General features: G+C 39.9%; 1 non-coding gene across 1 annotated transcript; it reads left to right on the forward strand.

Annotated features, from left to right (window-relative positions):
- Positions 1-14255: 14255 nt before the first annotated feature.
- On the forward strand, positions 14256-14359 carry LOC112739798 (small nucleolar RNA R71). Its single transcript, XR_003170737.1, has one exon. It is a non-coding gene; the product is annotated as a small nucleolar RNA R71 (small nucleolar RNA).
- Positions 14360-17357: the final 2998 nt, after the last annotated feature.

The raw sequence follows: 17357 nt of genomic DNA on the forward strand, positions 1-17357 counted from the left end.
GATGGGAGGAGCCTCAAGGGATTGATCAACCTTATTGGCAACAACCCCCTCCGGTTTCTTATGGGTATAATTCTAATCCTAATGCATATCAATTTAACAGATGTGGTGACCCTTATTGTGATTGTCAACAACTACCACCACATGCCTATGAACCACCCTTCAACATGACTTTGAACCCCCTTACTCACAAGCCCCCTACCACCAAACACCTCATTATGACCCTAATCCCTATCCACCATACCAACCATCTTATGAACCATATGAACCACACATGGAACCACCACCATTCCAACACAATTACTCTCAAGAACCACCTCAATATACACCACCTCTATACCCTTACCAAGATGAACCAACTTCCGATTATGAACCTTTTCTCCCAAACAATGAACCTTCTCTCCCACCATCACCTCCCAATGAAGCCTCCACGCAAGAACTAGGAGATCTTAACTCTCAATTCCAAAGGCAACAAGAGGGGATGGAAAAGAAGTTTAAGGAGCTAGGAGCCAAGATGGCTATCCTAGTGGAAGCCGTTAGCAATATGGCCTCCTCCCAACTAAGCCTAAGCAACCAAGGAACTCCCATTGACGAATGTGGAGAAGCAACTAAGGAGCATAGTGAGGGAGTGAGTTTAGAGCTTCAAGGTGAAAAAGAGGAGTTGAAGAAAGAATTGCCACAAGGGGAGGAAGTTAAGACAATTGAGCCAGAAGGAGTGGTTGAAGACCTAGGAGATGTTGAAGGTCCATGGGAATGTAGCATTAAAGAGCCCTCTCCCAAGACACTTGATGTTGATGTTGAGGAGGGTGTACAACCTCCAAAGCATATTGTGATTGAAAACTTTGAAGAGGTTGATCAAGAGATGGATTCAATCATTGAGGAGTTCCTATCTACAATTGAATCCTCTTTCATTGGGCTTGACATAGATGGTAAGGAAGAAGATACCTCACCTCCCATACCCTTGGTAAGCAATGAAGAAGAAATTGAATTGGAAGGAAGCTACCAAGAGGAAGAGGTTGAAGTTGAAGAAGCTTGCAAAGAAGTGGAAGATGCAAGGGAAGAGTACAAGGGAATGGATCTCACATTGGCTAAGTGTGGGAAGATTTTCCTTCCTAAGTCACCATCCTACACAACATTCAAGTGGGTAAAATTCTTATCTCTAATCTTTACTTTCCCACTTGAATATGGTTTGATTGAAAATGATGGTCAACTTAGAGCTCTTTGTGGAATTAAGAGTAGGAGAGAGTTGTGTAGTGGTTGGAAACATCACTCTAAGTTCATGATGGTTGCATGCTCAAAGTTGAATAGCAATGGTTGGTGTAGTACCAAATTGCATGGGTCTAGGAGAATGTTTGGATGCTTAATTGAGAATTCACCCCTCTTGCCACCCGGAGGAAATCACCATGATCAACACAAGGACGGGTGTGAAAACAAAGTGTGGAATCCCGGATCGCACAAGGAAGATCAACTTTGGGAGCCTATGGTTTGTGAAGAAATCCATCAAAGCTTGGAGTTATTAACTTTGAATGATGAAGCACAATGAAAGTCCAAGCATTGGTGGATGTTCAAGGATGGATTCAAGCACAAGCCACCTTGATGGATAGCTCCCCATAAGTCCAACTTAAGGACAACAAACAAAAGTGCTAGGTGGGAGACACCCCACCATGGTAAACTTTTTCCATTCTCTTGTATATATAATTAATGAATGCATTGAGTTACCATTTTTAGGTAGAACTCTAAACTCTTTTCATTTTTCTCTCTTTTGTGCATATTAATAGAATTAGTTTAATTCCATGCTTTGTTTTGTTTGTTGAGTTTATTTGGTAGTTTGACATGTTAAATAAGGTTTTATGGTGTTTGGGTAGCTGTTTGGAATGCTTGGATTGGTGCAAGAACTTGGAAAAATTTTGAAAAACAGAGCACCAACCCGCGCGTGCACGCATCTGGCGCGTACGCGCGCCTCAAGCATTTTTGACCATCCACGCGGGCGCGCCATGTGCGCGGACGCGTGGATTGAAAAATCTCACTCCTCCATACATTGACCCGAGAGTTGCGCCTACATTGCGCCAACACCATGCCTGAAGCACAAACCATCCGCGCGTAGCTAACATGTAGTGAGAACCTTACTCTTATTTGGCATTAGCCTTCGCTTGTTTATATTTGCTTAATATTTTTGTTATAGGCTTAATTCTCTTTCTTTTTCTTTCCTTTTAGGTTGGCCACCAAGAAGGAAAGGAACGGAAAAGCTTTCAATTGGGGCAACAAACAAGTCCATCCGCACAACCTTTTGAAGGAGCTCATCAATTGTAGCAACCCGTCCACTTTGCTCTTCTTTGCATGCACCGAGGACGGTGCAAATTTCTAAGTGTGGGGAGGTCGTCCGACCGATCTCCATAGGTAACCATTTTCTTTTTCAACACCAATTCTTGGTTTCCCTTCTTAGTTAGTTGCTTGCGTTGCATGATAGGTTGCATGTTAGTTAGAATTTGTACATATTTCATCATTTCTTTTTATGTTAGGACTACTTGGTTAGGGTGATGATTTTCCAAGAAAAACTGTTTTGGGGCACCTGATAAACCCATATTTCATGAGTTCTTTTGTGCTTAATTTGAGTGATTTATACAATCCTTCACTTACTTATTCACATTAATTGCATGGTTTTACTTTCCCTTCCTTATTATGTCATATTGTGAAAAACATGTTTCCTAAGCTTTAAAAATTAATTATTTTAATTACCTTTATTTCCATTCGATGCCGTGATTAGTGTGTTGAGTAGTTTCAGGTTTTCTAAGGCAGAATGACTTAAAGGATGGAAAAGGAAACATAAAAAAATGGAAGGAGAAGGCAAAACAGAGCTTTGAAGGAAACTGGTATTCACGCGATCGCATGGACGACGCGATCGCGTGCCAGAAGCAAAGATGCAGCGATGCGGCCGCATGACTGACGCGACCGCGCGACATAAGCAGAACATATGCGATGCAGACGCGTGACTGACGCGACCGCGTGGCAAGGAAAAGCTCCGAATGACGCGACCGCGTGACCCACGCGGACGCGTGACAGAGGCCACGTATCCGAATTTACAGAATACGCCCCCAGCGATTTCTGAAGCCCTTTTTGGCCCAGATCCAAGTACAGACAGCATAGACCAGAGGTTATAAAGTGTGGGAATGCACCCATTCAAGAGAGCTCTCGCATATTTTATTTTTCAATGATTTAGATTTAGTTGGGAGGGAGATCTTCCCCTCTCTCTCTTAGGATTTAGGATTTCTTCTTGCTTTAAGAGTGACTCTCAATCCAGGTTTTACGTTTCTTTATTTTAGCTTCTTTTTACTTTTATTTATTCCAGTACTTAGATTGATCAGTGAATTTATGAATTTCTCCCATGTTATAGATTGTTATTTGAATTGATGATATTTGAGATATTTTCAGTTTATGATTGTTCTCTCTGATTTAAGTTACCATTGCTTCCCATCTAAGAACATTTTTATTATTCTAGTAATTTTACTTTTTCCCCTTTTGGTCCTGGTTAAGAAATTAGTAACTCAACAGTTATCAAACGCAACATATTTGATAATCGTTATCTTGCTAATTAAGTTGAACTTAAGTAATCCCAACCTTTTCTTAGGAAATAAATAGGATTCAAAGGTCAATTTAATTAGTCCCTTGACTTTCCTTTGCTTTAGTAAAGGTTGACCAAGTGGAATTTAGATTCAACTTTCATTATAGTTGAGAGAGATAACTAAGTTAGACCTTTAATTTCTCTTACCTTGCCAAAAGTTTGCTTTACAGTATTTATTTATTTTAATTACCATTTACTTTACTTGTCATTCAAATCACTTGCTTCTCATCTTTTAAACCCCGCTTACAACTTTTATAGCCAATAATAACAACATACTTCCTCACAGTTCCTTGAGAAGACGACCCGAGATTTGAATACTCGGTTAACAATTTTTAAAGGGGTTTGTTACTTGTGACACCCAACATGTTTGTACGAAGGGATTTTTGTCGGTTTAGAGACTATATCTACAACGCGACTGTTTTTATGACATTCTTTACTGGCAAAATTCCAACGTCAAAATGGCGCCGTTGCTGGGGAGCTGCTAACGTGTGCCTTATTATTGGTTATTGTAAATATTTTTCTTTTGCTTGTTTATTTATTTTTGTTTTTCCTGTTTATCTTTATTTGCTACTATGAACTCTCACCCCTCTCGCTTTGAGTTTGGTTCTAATATTGTTAAAGGAAATAGAGGTTACAGCAGGAATGTGCATCAAGGTCAGGCCAATCAAGGATGGATGGAACCAAGAGGATCTAATCAACCCTTTTGGCAGCAACACCCTCTGAGATATCCTGGACAAAGACCATTCTACAGTGCATACCCAGCTGAAAGACATGGTGGACAACCTTGTAACTACCAACAAGCCCCACCCCCTGCATATAAACCATCCTTTCAATATAACCTCGAACCACCACACTCACAAGCTTCTCTTCACCATTCGCCACCATATGATCCTTCCTTACCCCAGTACCAATCCAACCGCTCCCAATCACCACCATTTTCCTTTGTATCATGTCCAAGTCCAGCAACCCAAGAAGCAGAGGCTTGCCTAAGGAAACAGTAAATAAATTTCAAACAACCATTCAACAACTGGAGCAAGCAATAATTCGATGGGTTTCTAGGCGCTCAATTACACAAGGATCAGCCACAGTCCCATGTGAACAGTCTAACGAAGAGCAGAGCATGAAGAAAATACCAGAAACTCCAGTGGACAAGACAGAGAATGAATTTGTACTAGAACAATTAGAAGAAGCTGTCATTGTTCAAGGAGAAGAGTTGGTTGAAGACCTAGGAGATGCTGAACTTCCATGGAAATCCAGAATTGAGGAAAACTCCGTCCAGGATGCTACAGTTGATGCTAAGGAGGATACTGTACAATCTCCAAGGCAAGTCGTTTATGAGGAATCAGACGGAATAATCCAAGAAGCAAATTCCCTTGATGATGATAGTCACAAGTCTAGCTCTCTTGGTGATGAACTTGCATCCGCAAGTGAATTCTCTGAGATCGAAGAATCTTCCCCAAGTGAATATGAAGATGATGCAGAGGTAGATTTCTCTCAACCTCCAATCTATGAATCAAGTGATGAGGAAGACATAGAAGACTTTGACCAGGACACAGATACAACTGAAGATCTTTGCAAAGAAGTGGAGGAATTCACCGAAGAGAACAAGGGAGAAGAACTTGCAGAACCTCCAAAAATACATACCCCAAGGCCATCACTGCCTAATACAAGCTTCAAGTGGGTACAATCCTTAACTTTTAACTTTACTTATTCACTTGAATATGGTTTACTTGAAACAGATGGCCAGCTTAGAGCTCTCTGCGGCTTTAAGAGTAAGCGGGAAATGGCTCATGTTCAGAGCTGGTGTACAAGGTTCAATAAGATTCCACGCTTCAACTCGAAGTACATGGATTGGTATCATGCTCAATTGCATGGATCACGGAGAACGTTTGGTCACCATGGTGAGATTCTACTTTTTAAACCGCCCGGATGGAAACATATAGATCAAAACGGTGGCAGATTTAAAAGCAAGGCTTGGGATCCTGGAGTTTATTCTGACGTTTGTCACCCTGGGAGCCTAACAATCTGTTTGAAGCTGCTCAGAAGCTTCACATGCCTAGTTTGGGACCCCGGAGGCTGTTGGCATTCCAAGCACTGGTGGAGATTTCTGGATGAATTTAAACACAAGCCACCATAACAGGAAGCTCTTCCAATGTCCAACTTAAGGACTTTAACTAAAAGTGCTAGGTGGGAGACAACTCACCATGGTATGATCGTTCCTTTTGTAATTTTAATTTTATTTAGTTTTGTTTGTTTTTGAATTTTATTTTATTTTATTGAACCTGGAATCATGCATAGCATTCATATTAAGCACTTTTGCATCTGCATATTGCATTAAAAAAAAAGAGAGCCCGCGATGCGACGCGACCGCATCAGCGACGCGTCCGCGTCGCAAGGAGATGGGAGACAATATTAATATGAACAGAGAGTTACGCAGGAGCAGCACTGGAGGCGTGCCAATGGCACAAATCGTCCCACGCGACCGCGTCGCTGACGCGACCGCGTGCCCCACGCGACCGCATGCCCTGGATTTCGACGTAAAAGGGGTGCACAACCAATTATTGTGCTAAAGTGGTGCTGGATTGGTGCTGAACGCACAATTCTACCCACGCGGCCGTGTGACCCACGCGACCGCGTCACATTCTTCTAAACCCCATTCATGCGATCGCATGCCCCATGCGATCGCGTCACTTAAAATTTGGCACTAACAATAATTTGAACAGAGAGTTGTGCAAGCGCGAGGCTGCCCTCGCGCCAGTAGCATGAATTGTGTCACGCGACCGCGTGACCGACGCGATCGCGTCAATCCACTTCAGCGCAAGTCGCGCGACCGCGTCCCCCACGCGTCCGCGTCGCTTGCGCCGCACAGCTCACCCTAATTTGCCAATTATCATATCTTTTTCTCCCCAAATCCTATTTTCTCTTTTCCCTCCTTATTTCTTCTATCTTCTTTCTTTCTTACTTTATTTCTTTCACTTCTCATCCCTTTTCACCTTCATTCTATTTTTTTTACTTAATTTATTTGCATATTTTATTCATTGCATCTTAATTTTGTGCATATTTTAATTTTAATTTTTCTTTTCTAAATTTATTATTGGTGTTAAATGTTCTTATTCAACTGTCGCATCTTGAATTATTTTGGTGCTTAGTGACTTGTTTTACACTGTGGGATGATATTAATTATCTGCCAATGCCAATCTTTTATGATACTTGCACTTCACTTGCATTGACATGAATTTATATTGTCTTACACTCTCTTCCCCATTGTTACAAATTTTGTACCACTGGCATGCCATGCCTTCTTTTGTTTTCTCACTTGCATGTTGAAGCTTCCATGTAATTGAGACCCTCATTTTTGGCATTAACCAACCCATGTTTTCTTTATTTTCTATCTTTGATTTGGGTTACTTTCCTTCCCTTTTTCTTTCAGGATGGCCACCAGGAAGAGAACTGGAAGACGTTTGCATGGGGGAGACACACAAGTTCCTACGCACATTCCTTGATGAGAAAAGCATCAGTTGTAGCAGCCCGTCCACTTGTACATCCCAGCATGCACTGAGGACGGTGCAATCTTTAAGTGTGGGGAGGTCGATACCGATCTCCATGGGTTAGTTACTCTTCTATCTCAACACCAATGGTTTACTTTTCTTGTTCATTGTTGCATTTGCATGATTGATTGCATATTTGTTTGATTTTTGTGCATATTTTACCACTTGGTTGAAGTAATATGTTCTTTTTCAAGAAACCTTTTAGAGCATTTCACTAATTTGAATAAAACTTAATGTTACACTTGCTTGAAGAAATATTATACTGGAACATGGTTTAGAGCTCGAACACACAAAACTTGTGAGATTTTGAGCCTATTTGAATTGGTTGCATTTTATCAACCAAAATTTTGTTTTAGTGTGTATTTTTCTCGCTAAAATTGTGATCTTTGTCTTGCTTAATTCTATATTTCCATGGTTTGATGTATGCATGCACTTACATGATTGAGGCCTTTGTTTCACTAAGCTTACATACCCATATGGCCTTACCTTGCATTATCCTTTGCAAACCAATTTAAGCCTATTTACCCCTTTGTTCTTTACTTTAGCACATCATTAACTCTAAGCGGAAAATAATAATGTCCTTAATTTGAATCCTTAGTTAGCTTAGACTAGTGAAAGTGCTCATCAATTAAGTGTGGGGAAAAGTGGATTTGGAAACAATTGGTTTAAGAATTGGGTATTATATATCTTTATGAAAATATGAAAGAAATGTTTAGAACATGATTCATGCATTCAATATCTTAATCATATGCATTAAAAAAAAAGAGAAAAGAAAAATAAAAGAAAAATAGCAAATAATAAGGGGACAAAACGCCCCAAAGTAAGTGGTGAAAGCAATGCATATGTATTGTACTTGTAATTAGAATGCATGAATATGTGGAAAATACGGTTAATGGATAGTTAGATGTGGTATCATAATTACATGGATTGTCTAAAGTAAGGTGGAAAGTTTAAAGTTAATTGAGGATTCAGATTTTAGTCCACTTGGCCAAACACAATCCTACCTTGACCCTAACCCCATTACAACCCTTAAAAGACCTCTTGATATGTGTGATGCGCATAAACTTGTTATGCTACGATTTAGGAAATTGCACGATCGGCAAAATTCCTTCCGGCAAGTGCACCGGTTATCGTCAAGTAAAAACTCACAATAGAGTGAGGTCGAATCCCACAAGGATTGGTTGAGTGAGCAATTCGGATTAGAAGTGTGTTCTAGTTGAGCGGAATCAAGATTTAGATGAGAATTGCGGAATGTAAAATTGGCGGGAAACGTAAATGACAAGAAATTTAAATGGCAGAATCTTAAATTGCATGAATTAAAGAGCAGAAGCTAAATTGCTGAAATTAAAAGGGAATGGGGGTGATTGCATGAATTGAGTTGCAGAATGTAAAGAGAAAGTGGAAATCAGAAATGGGGAATTCATTGGGTTATAGGAGATATTGAGATCTCCGAATCAAAACATGTTTATCTCTTCCTCAACCAATGCGTTCATTGAATTTTGCTTGGCAATCTTATATGATTGGATCCCAATCCCTTGGCTCACCAATTCTCTCTAAAAACAAACAAATTCCCAATCCCTTGGTTTAAATGTTCATAAGAAGAGATGATGCTCGATCACTGATTTTACCACACAGTTTCATGAACCACAATTTGGTAGGATTACATGTCACAATATCCATCCAAACCCCAATCCAATTCACTGTGAGAAAGCTTCTCTAGCATGAATCCTCCATTCCTTTCCCAAGGTTCCGAAGGATTCCAATTATGGGTAGTTTCTTTCCCAAGACAACTACCCAATGGAATTAGATCGAGAAGCTTTCTAACAAAATTCAAGAGAAAAGATTGAAGAAGAAGATAAACTATTATTGATTCATTGAATTACAATAGAGCTCCCTAACCCAATGAAAGGGGGTTTAGTGAGTCATAGCTCTGAATTCAATTACAAAGATATGAAAACTAGCCAAAATGAAAAGATCCCTCCTAACTTAAATTCTATCCTATTTATACACTTTCTATATTGAGCTTCTGTTGTGTTTCTTGGGCTTTGAGGCCTCTCCCTGCTTTACTTTTGCTTTGGGTTTATGATCCATAATCTTGATGAAGCTGCTGATCCACATTCTGTAACATTCATTGAGCCAACTTAGTGATAATCAAGTAATGACACATGACTCAACAAATTGAAATTCCAGACTCATCAATCCTTCAGGCCCAATCCCATAAACCATGATATTCAATTGGGTTTCATACCAGAGTAAGTTTAAGTTAATGTTTGTGCTCAAAAGCTAACTTAAACTGCAATATTTTTGGCCCAGAAACCTTTTCCAATAGTGGCGTTTAAGTTGCAGTTTAAGCTTAAACTGCAGCTTAAACGCCAGACACTTCCAGTGATGCCTTTTGTGGAGGCACGTTTAAGCTTCAGTTTAAGGTTAAACTGAAGCTTAAACGTGGAAATGGAAGAAGGCAGCCCTGGAGGGTAACGTAGTCGAACACGTTTAAGCTTCAGTTTAAGGTTAAACTGAAGCTTAAACGTGGAGATAGGAAAGGCAGCCCTGGAGGTCGAACACGTTTAAGCTCCAGTTTAAGGTTAAACTGGAGCTTAAACGTGGAAATAGAGAAAGCCATCCTGGAGGTCGAACACGTTTAAGCTCCAGTTTAAGGTTAAACTGGAGTTTAAACGTGGAAATGGAGAAAGCAACCCTGGAGGAGAAAACTTGGTCGAACACGTTTAAGCTCCAGTTTAAGGTTAAACTGGAGCTTAAACGTGGAAATGGCTCCCTGGTGCATTTCCCATTTCTGGCGTTTAACCTCCAGTTTAAGGTTAAACTGGAGGTTAAACGTGGAAATGCTTCCTGAGTGGAATTCTCATTCTGGCGTTTAACCTCCAGTTTAAGGTTAAACTGGAGGTTAAACTTCAGTTTCAGCATTTCTTAGCCTTCATGATTCTGGCGTTTAAGCTCCAGTTTAGGCTTAAACTGGAACTTAAACGCCATTTCCAGCATTATATGGCTTGGTAGTTTAAGTTCCAGTTTAAGCTTAAACTGGAACTTAAACTCCACATGTGATATTCAAGCTTCCTTTATTGATTTTGTTGCTTCCTTGCCTAGCCTCTTCTTCCCTGAAATCATCCAAACAATTGCATCAAAGTCTTGCAAAATTTCATGAGAAATCTTCCAGTCATAGCATTCAAGTAATATAACTAAAACTCATGGAATTTGCATCAAAATCATACTGTTTGGATGGTTCATTGCTTTGTTATTCATTTAACCATTCTTGGTTACTTTAAGCTCAAGAAAATGCATAAAACCACTAAAACTAACAGAAAAATGCTAGTGAAACTAGCCTAACATGCCTTGGCATCACAACACCAAACTTAATACTTGCTTGTCCCTAAGCAAGTCCTGAGTTATTCGAGAAGAAAGTATGAAACAGAAAGCAATTACATTGGCTATATTAGCAAGCATTTGAAGTTCATCAGAAGGGTTTTATGCAGAAAGTTGCAGCATCACTTTTTCATTCTTATCAGGTAAGATTATCTTTTTCATTGCATCCATCAAACACTGCTATGGCCTCTTGTTATTCTTATGTCCTTGGCACTTTTCTCTTCTTTGTTTTTTTCTTTTCTTTTTCTTAGAGCTCCTTTGCTCCTTGTTTGCTTAGTGTCATGTGTTGCACAAGCCTTTGGCATTTTCTTTTTCTTATCAGTGCACTACACATATCCACCCCAGGCATTTTAGTTCACATTTCTTCTTGAGACATTGGTGCCCAGCACCTCTTTGTGTGACTAAATGTTTTGTATTTAGGTTGCTCTTGATAATGGACTTTTGGTTGATAATCCCGGGTTAGTTAACCCAAGTTACCAAGTGTTGAAACACTCCTCAGAACCTATTCATCCAAGCATATCCTTAATACATAAACACCACAGGCATTTGTCTCAGAAGTTCAAACCATTGGTGCCTAGCTTATTTTCTCAATTTTTTTGCTTTTTGGTTGCCCTTTTTCAGTGGCTTTTTCTTCTTCTTTTTCTTTCTTTTTCATGGCCAAAGATATTTATTCATCAAGATCCATAGACAGTTTTCAAATTCTACACAAAAAATGATAATTCTACACTCTATTTCCAGTGATCTGACTAAACAATCAAGCATGCATACCACCACTTAATTCTACTTGATTTGTCACTAATTGAGCCAAGTTACTTTTGTTCAAACTTTTCTTTTATTTTTGGAAACAGAACAAGCATGGCAAGCATTTGTTTAAGAAGGTGAAGTTATATCCAAACATCTAGGCATTCACTTTATTCAAAGCAATAAACAGACAAACATACTAGTAACTTCACATTCCAGAAAGATTCAACAATTACAGTTTAAACTAGAGCAAGCATGCTTTTGTTTGCCCTTTTTAAAGAATTGTCAAGGAACAACACAACCTTGTGAAATTTCTTGTTTTCTCTTTGTTGCCAGGAAACAATTTGATTTCTCCTTCTTCTCCTAGTTGTTGCTTCATGTTCTTTCTAAGATCCTTGTTTCCTTTCCTGCAAAGAGTGATGAAGTTGCTTGCTTCTCAAGCACTTGAGTGATTAGCTCAACTATGTATGGGCAAATGTCTGAGTCTTAAGTTGGTGTGTGAACACCAAACTTAGTCTCCTACTTACTTCTCTGTTCTTTGAATCCTTGAGTTCTCCTTGGAATGAAGTTGCTGCTAAGGATTTTAAGCATTTCTGTGATTGCTTAGAATGGTTGTTCCTTTCATATAATTCAAAGGTTGTTGTGTTCAGTTGATCTTTATGGTGGAACACCAAACTTAGAGTCACACATTCCCCTTTGAATTATTGATCCACGAATTCATTGTTTGGTGTGAAACACCAAACTTAATTCTTTGCAATGCACAGAAACTACTTCACCTTTTTATTGAAACAAATAAAAGAAACAGCAAGGGAGTATTACCTCAGGTTGGGTTGCCTCCCAACAAGCGCTTCTTTAACGTCACTAGCTTGACGGTTGCCCCTTGTTAGGGTGGATTGTAGTGCTTGATGTCTTCTCCTCTCACTATGAAAACGTCCCCATTTGATTCCTTCATGACTTCTAAATGTTCCATAGAAAGAACTTTCCTGATTGTGAACACTTGAGGGAGCTGGGAAGGAATGGTTTTGAGGCCAGGTGGGATTGGCAGATAATGACTTGATATCACTTTATCTCCCGGAGAGAAACCTTCAGTGGGAATTTTCTTGTTTCTCCACCCTCTTGGCAATTTCTTTACAATTCTTCCCTTTCTCTTGAGGATTTCTTCATTGACCCTTATGCCAGGAGGATCCTTCTGATCTGTTTCTATTGATTCTTGTGGCTTTAACTCTTGCAATTCTTGTTTGCCTTCCAAGGACTGTTTCAGAATTTCAGCTGCTGGATTGCTTTCCTCCAAACACAGATGGCTACTATCATCCTTAGGCTTTTCAGGTTCTGGTTCAGGCTCAGATGCAGGTTTGAAAGCATTGAAAATGAGCTGTTCATCATGTACTCTCAAAATTAGCTCTCCTTGTTCTACATCTATGAGCGCTCTAGCAGTGGCTAGAAATGGCCTTCCCAGAATGATAGGGTGTAGGTGGCTTTCCTCCATGTCCAAAATGACAAAGTCTGTGGGGAAGAAATAATTTCCCACTTTCACCAGCACATTCTCAACTACCCCTTCAGCTTGCTTCTGAGTTTTGTCAGCCAGTTGTATGATTACATCAGTGGATCTCACCTCATTCAGTTGTAGCCTCTTCATAAGAGTCAGAGGCATCACATTTATGCTAGCTCCTAGATCACAGAATCCTCTGTCAATTTTTGTTTCCCCTATGATGCAGGGGATATGAAAACCTCCTGGGTCTGTTTTCTTAGAGACTATGTCCTTCTTGATGAGGGCACTGCATTCTTTGTTCATTATTACAGTTTGTCCTCCCTTCAAAACTCTTTTCTTGCTCAGCAATTCCTTTAAATACTTGATATGTGTAGGCATCTGCTGGAGAATCTCAAGGCAGGGAATATTGATATGGAGAGACTTAAATGTCTCTAAAAACCTTGAATAGGTTTTCCCTTTTTCACCTCCTCCTAACCTCTGAGGAAATGGTGCTTTTGGTTGGTATGTTTCCAGCATGCCTTTTTGCAGTTCCTTGGCTTGCTCAGTTTCACTTTCCTGCTTAGCTTCTTCCACACCTTCCTTCAAGATTTCTGGCTCCTGTTCTGAGGGTCTAATTCCTTCTTCTTCTGAGACTTCCTTCAATATGGTGATGGCCTTGCATTCTTCCCATCTCACTCTCTTTTGTTCCTCTTTAGGATTCTTTTCTGTGTCACTAGGGAACACTGCAGTTGATTTGGGGGCCTGTTGAGATAGCTCTCCTACTTGAGACTCCATCCTCTTGAGTTTTTCACCATGGTTTCTTAAGGTAGATCTCACATCATCCCTGAAGCTTTTCAACTCACTTATGTCCTGGCCCATGTTTGCCAGCATTCCTTCTATCCTGTTTAATTGATCTTGAAATTGTTGGTTCGGATTAGGTTGGGTAGGTTGATTATTTTGGCCATGATATGATGGTTGGGAGTAAGTGTTTTGTGTGGCTTGGTATGATCTTTGGTTGGAGTTTTGGTATGTGGACTTGTTATGTTGGTTTTGCTGGTTTCCCCACCCAAAGTTTGGGTGGTTTTTCCATCCTGGATTGTAAGTGTTGGAATGTGGATCATATGATTGCCTTTGTTGGTTTCCCACATAGTTGGCCTCTTCCCAATCACCTCCTTCAGTGCTTACTTCCTCTTGATCTTGTGTGTGTATTGCGGCCACTTGCTGTGTTTCTAATTTCCTGGTGAGCTCTGCTAGTTGCTTGGCAAACACCTTGTTTTGGGCTAAAATTGTATCAACATGGTTCAGCTCCATGACTCCCTTAGTGTTGTGTCTCTCGGAAGCATAGTAGTACTCATTCTCAGCCACTGTCTCGATCACTTCAATGGCTTCTTCCACAGTCTTTTTCCTGTTCAATGAACCTCCTGATGAATGATCTACAGCCTTCCTTGATTCATAAGAAAGTCCATCATAGAAAATATGCAATTGCACCCAGTCATGGAACATGTCTGGTGGGCATTTCCTTGTCAAATCCTTGAATCTCTCCCATGCCTCGTAGAGAGTTTCACCATCTTGTTGTCTAAACGTCTGAACCTCAGATCGAAGCCTATTGACCTTTTGTGGGGGGTAGAAACTTGCCAGAAACTTGCTTTCCACCTCGTCCCATGTTGTTAGGCTCCCCCTTGGGAATGATTCCAGCCACTTAGCTGCCTTGTCCCTAAGTGAAAATGGGAACAAAAGCAGTTTATAGGCATCTTCCTGGACTCCATTGGACTTCACAGTGTCGCAAATTCTCAGGAATTTTGTGAGATGTTGGTTTGGGTCTTCATTAGCACTCCCACCAAATGAACAATGATTCTCCACAAGTGATATTAGCTGTGGTTTGAGCTCAAAATTGTTGGCCTGAATGGGTGGTTTCTGGATGCTGCTACCACAATTCCCAGAGGTTGGGTTTATGTATGAACTAAGAACCCTCCTCTCAGGAATGGCATTGTTTCCATCAGCTCTCTCATGGTTGTGAATTTCTCTATCCATGTTGAGATCTAAAGCTTCCTCAAAATTGTCCTCAGATTCTCCTTCAGATTCTTCTTCTCCCAGTGTTCTCTTCCCTCTTGCTTCCCTTCTAAGTCTATGAAGGGTCCTCTCTGGTTCGGTATATGGAGGAGTTGATGTCTCGCCTCTCCTACCTGTCATACAAGAACACAGCACAGGCAACAAACAAGTGAAATACTCTTGGTTAATGGAAGAGTATGGTTAGAGCAGTTGAGGAATTAATTCAAACAGTTAGTGAGTCAGTGAGTTAGTTGCTTGAATTTAAAGGCATAAAGAAAGAAAGCATGTAACAGAGTGCAGAAATTAAAATTCAACAAGTAACTTGTACTGAATTAATCAAAACAAAAAAAATGCTCAATCTAGTTAACTTCCAATTTGAGAATTGTCAATCGAAAACCAATCCCCGGCAACGGCGCCATAAACTTGATGCGCATAAACTTGTTATGCTACGATTTAGGAAATTGCACGATCGGCAAAATTCCTTCCGGCAAGTGCACCAGTTATCGTCAAGTAAAAACTCACAATAGAGTGAGGTCGAATCCCACAAGGATTGGTTGAGTGAGCAATTCGGATTAGAAGTGTGTTCTAGTTGAGCGGAATCAAGATTTAGATGAGAATTGCGGAATGTAAAATTGGCGGGAAACGTAAATGACAAGAAATTTAAATGGCAGAATCTTAAATTGCATGAATTAAAGAGCAGAAGCTAAATTGCTGAAATTAAAAGGGAATGGGGGTGATTGCATGAATTGAGTTGCAGAATGTAAAGAGAAAGTGGAAATCAGAAATGGGGAATTCATTGGGTTATAGGAGATATTGAGATCTCCGAATCAAAACATGTTTATCTCTTCCTCAACCAATGCGTTCATTGAATTTTGCTTGGCAATCTTATATGATTGGATCCCAATCCTTTGGCTCACCAATTCTCTCTAAAAACAAACAAATTCCCAATCCCTTGGTTTAAATGTTCATAAGAAGAGATGATGCTCGATCACTGATTTTACCACACAGTTTCATGAACCACAATTTGGTAGGATTACATGTCACAATATCCATCCAAACCCCAATCCAATTCACTGTGAGAAAGCTTCTCTAGCATGAATCCTCCATTCCTTTCCCAAGGTTCCGAAGGATTCCAATTATGGGTAATTTCTTTCCCAAGACAACTACCCAATGGAATTAGATCGAGAAGCTTTCTAACAAAATTCAAGAGAAAAGATTGAAGAAGAAGATAAACTATTATTGATTCATTGAATTACAATAGAGCTCCCTAACCCAATGAAAGGGGGTTTAGTGAGTCATAGCTCTGAATTCAATTACAAAGATATGAAAACTAGCCAAAATGAAAAGATCCCTCCTAACTTAAATTCTATCCTATTTATACACTTTCTATATTGAGCTTCTGTTGTGTTTCTTGGGCTTTGAGGCCTCTCCCTGCTTTCCTTTTGCTTTGGGTTTATGATCCATAATCTTGATGAAGCTGCTGATCCACATTCTGTAACATTCATTGAGCCAACTTAGTGATAATCAAGTAATGACACATGACTCAACAAATTGAAATTCCAGACTCATCAATCCTTCAGGCCCAATCCCATAAACCATGATATTCAATTGGGTTTCATACCAGAGTAAGTTTAAGTTAATGTTTTTGCTCAAAAGCTAACTTAAACTGCAATATTTTTGGCCCAGAAACCTTTTCCAATAGTGGCGTTTAAGTTGCAGTTTAAGCTTAAACTGCAGCTTAAACGCCAGACACTTCCAGTGATGCCTTTTGTGGAGGCATGTTTAAGCTTCAGTTTAAGGTTAAACTGAAGCTTAAACGTGGAAATGGAAGAAGGCAGCCCTGGAGGGTAACGTAGTCGAACACGTTTAAGCTTCAGTTTAAGGTTAAACTGAAGCTTAAACGTGGAGATAGGAAAGGCAGCCCTGGAGGTCGAACACGTTTAAGCTCCAGTTTAAGGTTAAACTGGAGCTTAAACGTGGAAATAGAGAAAGCCATCCTGGAGGTCGAACACGTTTAAGCTCCAGTTTAAGGTTAAACTGGAGTTTAAACGTGGAAATGGAGAAAGCAACCCTGGAGGAGAAAACTTGGTCGAACACGTTTAAGCTCCAGTTTAAGGTTAAACTGGAGCTTAAACGTGGAAATGGCTCCCTGGTGCATTTCCCATTTCTGGCGTTTAACCTCCAGTTTAAGGTTAAACTGGAGGTTAAACGTGGAAATGCTTCCTGAGTGGAATTCTCATTCTGGCGTTTAACCTCCAGTTTAAGGTTAAACTGGAGGTTAAACTTCAGTTTCAGCATTTCTTAGCCTTCATGATTCTGGCGTTTAAGCTCCAGTTTAGGCTTAAACTGGAACTTAAACGCCATTTCCAGCATTATATGGCTTGGTAGTTTAAGTTCCAGTTTAAGCTTAAACTGGAACTTAAACTCCACATGTGATATTCAAGCTTCCTTTATTGATTTTGTTGCTTCCTTGCCTAGCCTCTTCTTCCCTGAAATCATCCAAACAATTGCATCAAAGTCTTGCAAAATTTCATGAGAAATCTTCCAGTCATAG

This window comes from Arachis hypogaea, chromosome 13 (assembly GCF_003086295.3).
Source record: "Arachis hypogaea cultivar Tifrunner chromosome 13, arahy.Tifrunner.gnm2.J5K5, whole genome shotgun sequence".
NCBI classification, from domain to species: Eukaryota; Viridiplantae; Streptophyta; class Magnoliopsida; order Fabales; family Fabaceae; genus Arachis; species Arachis hypogaea.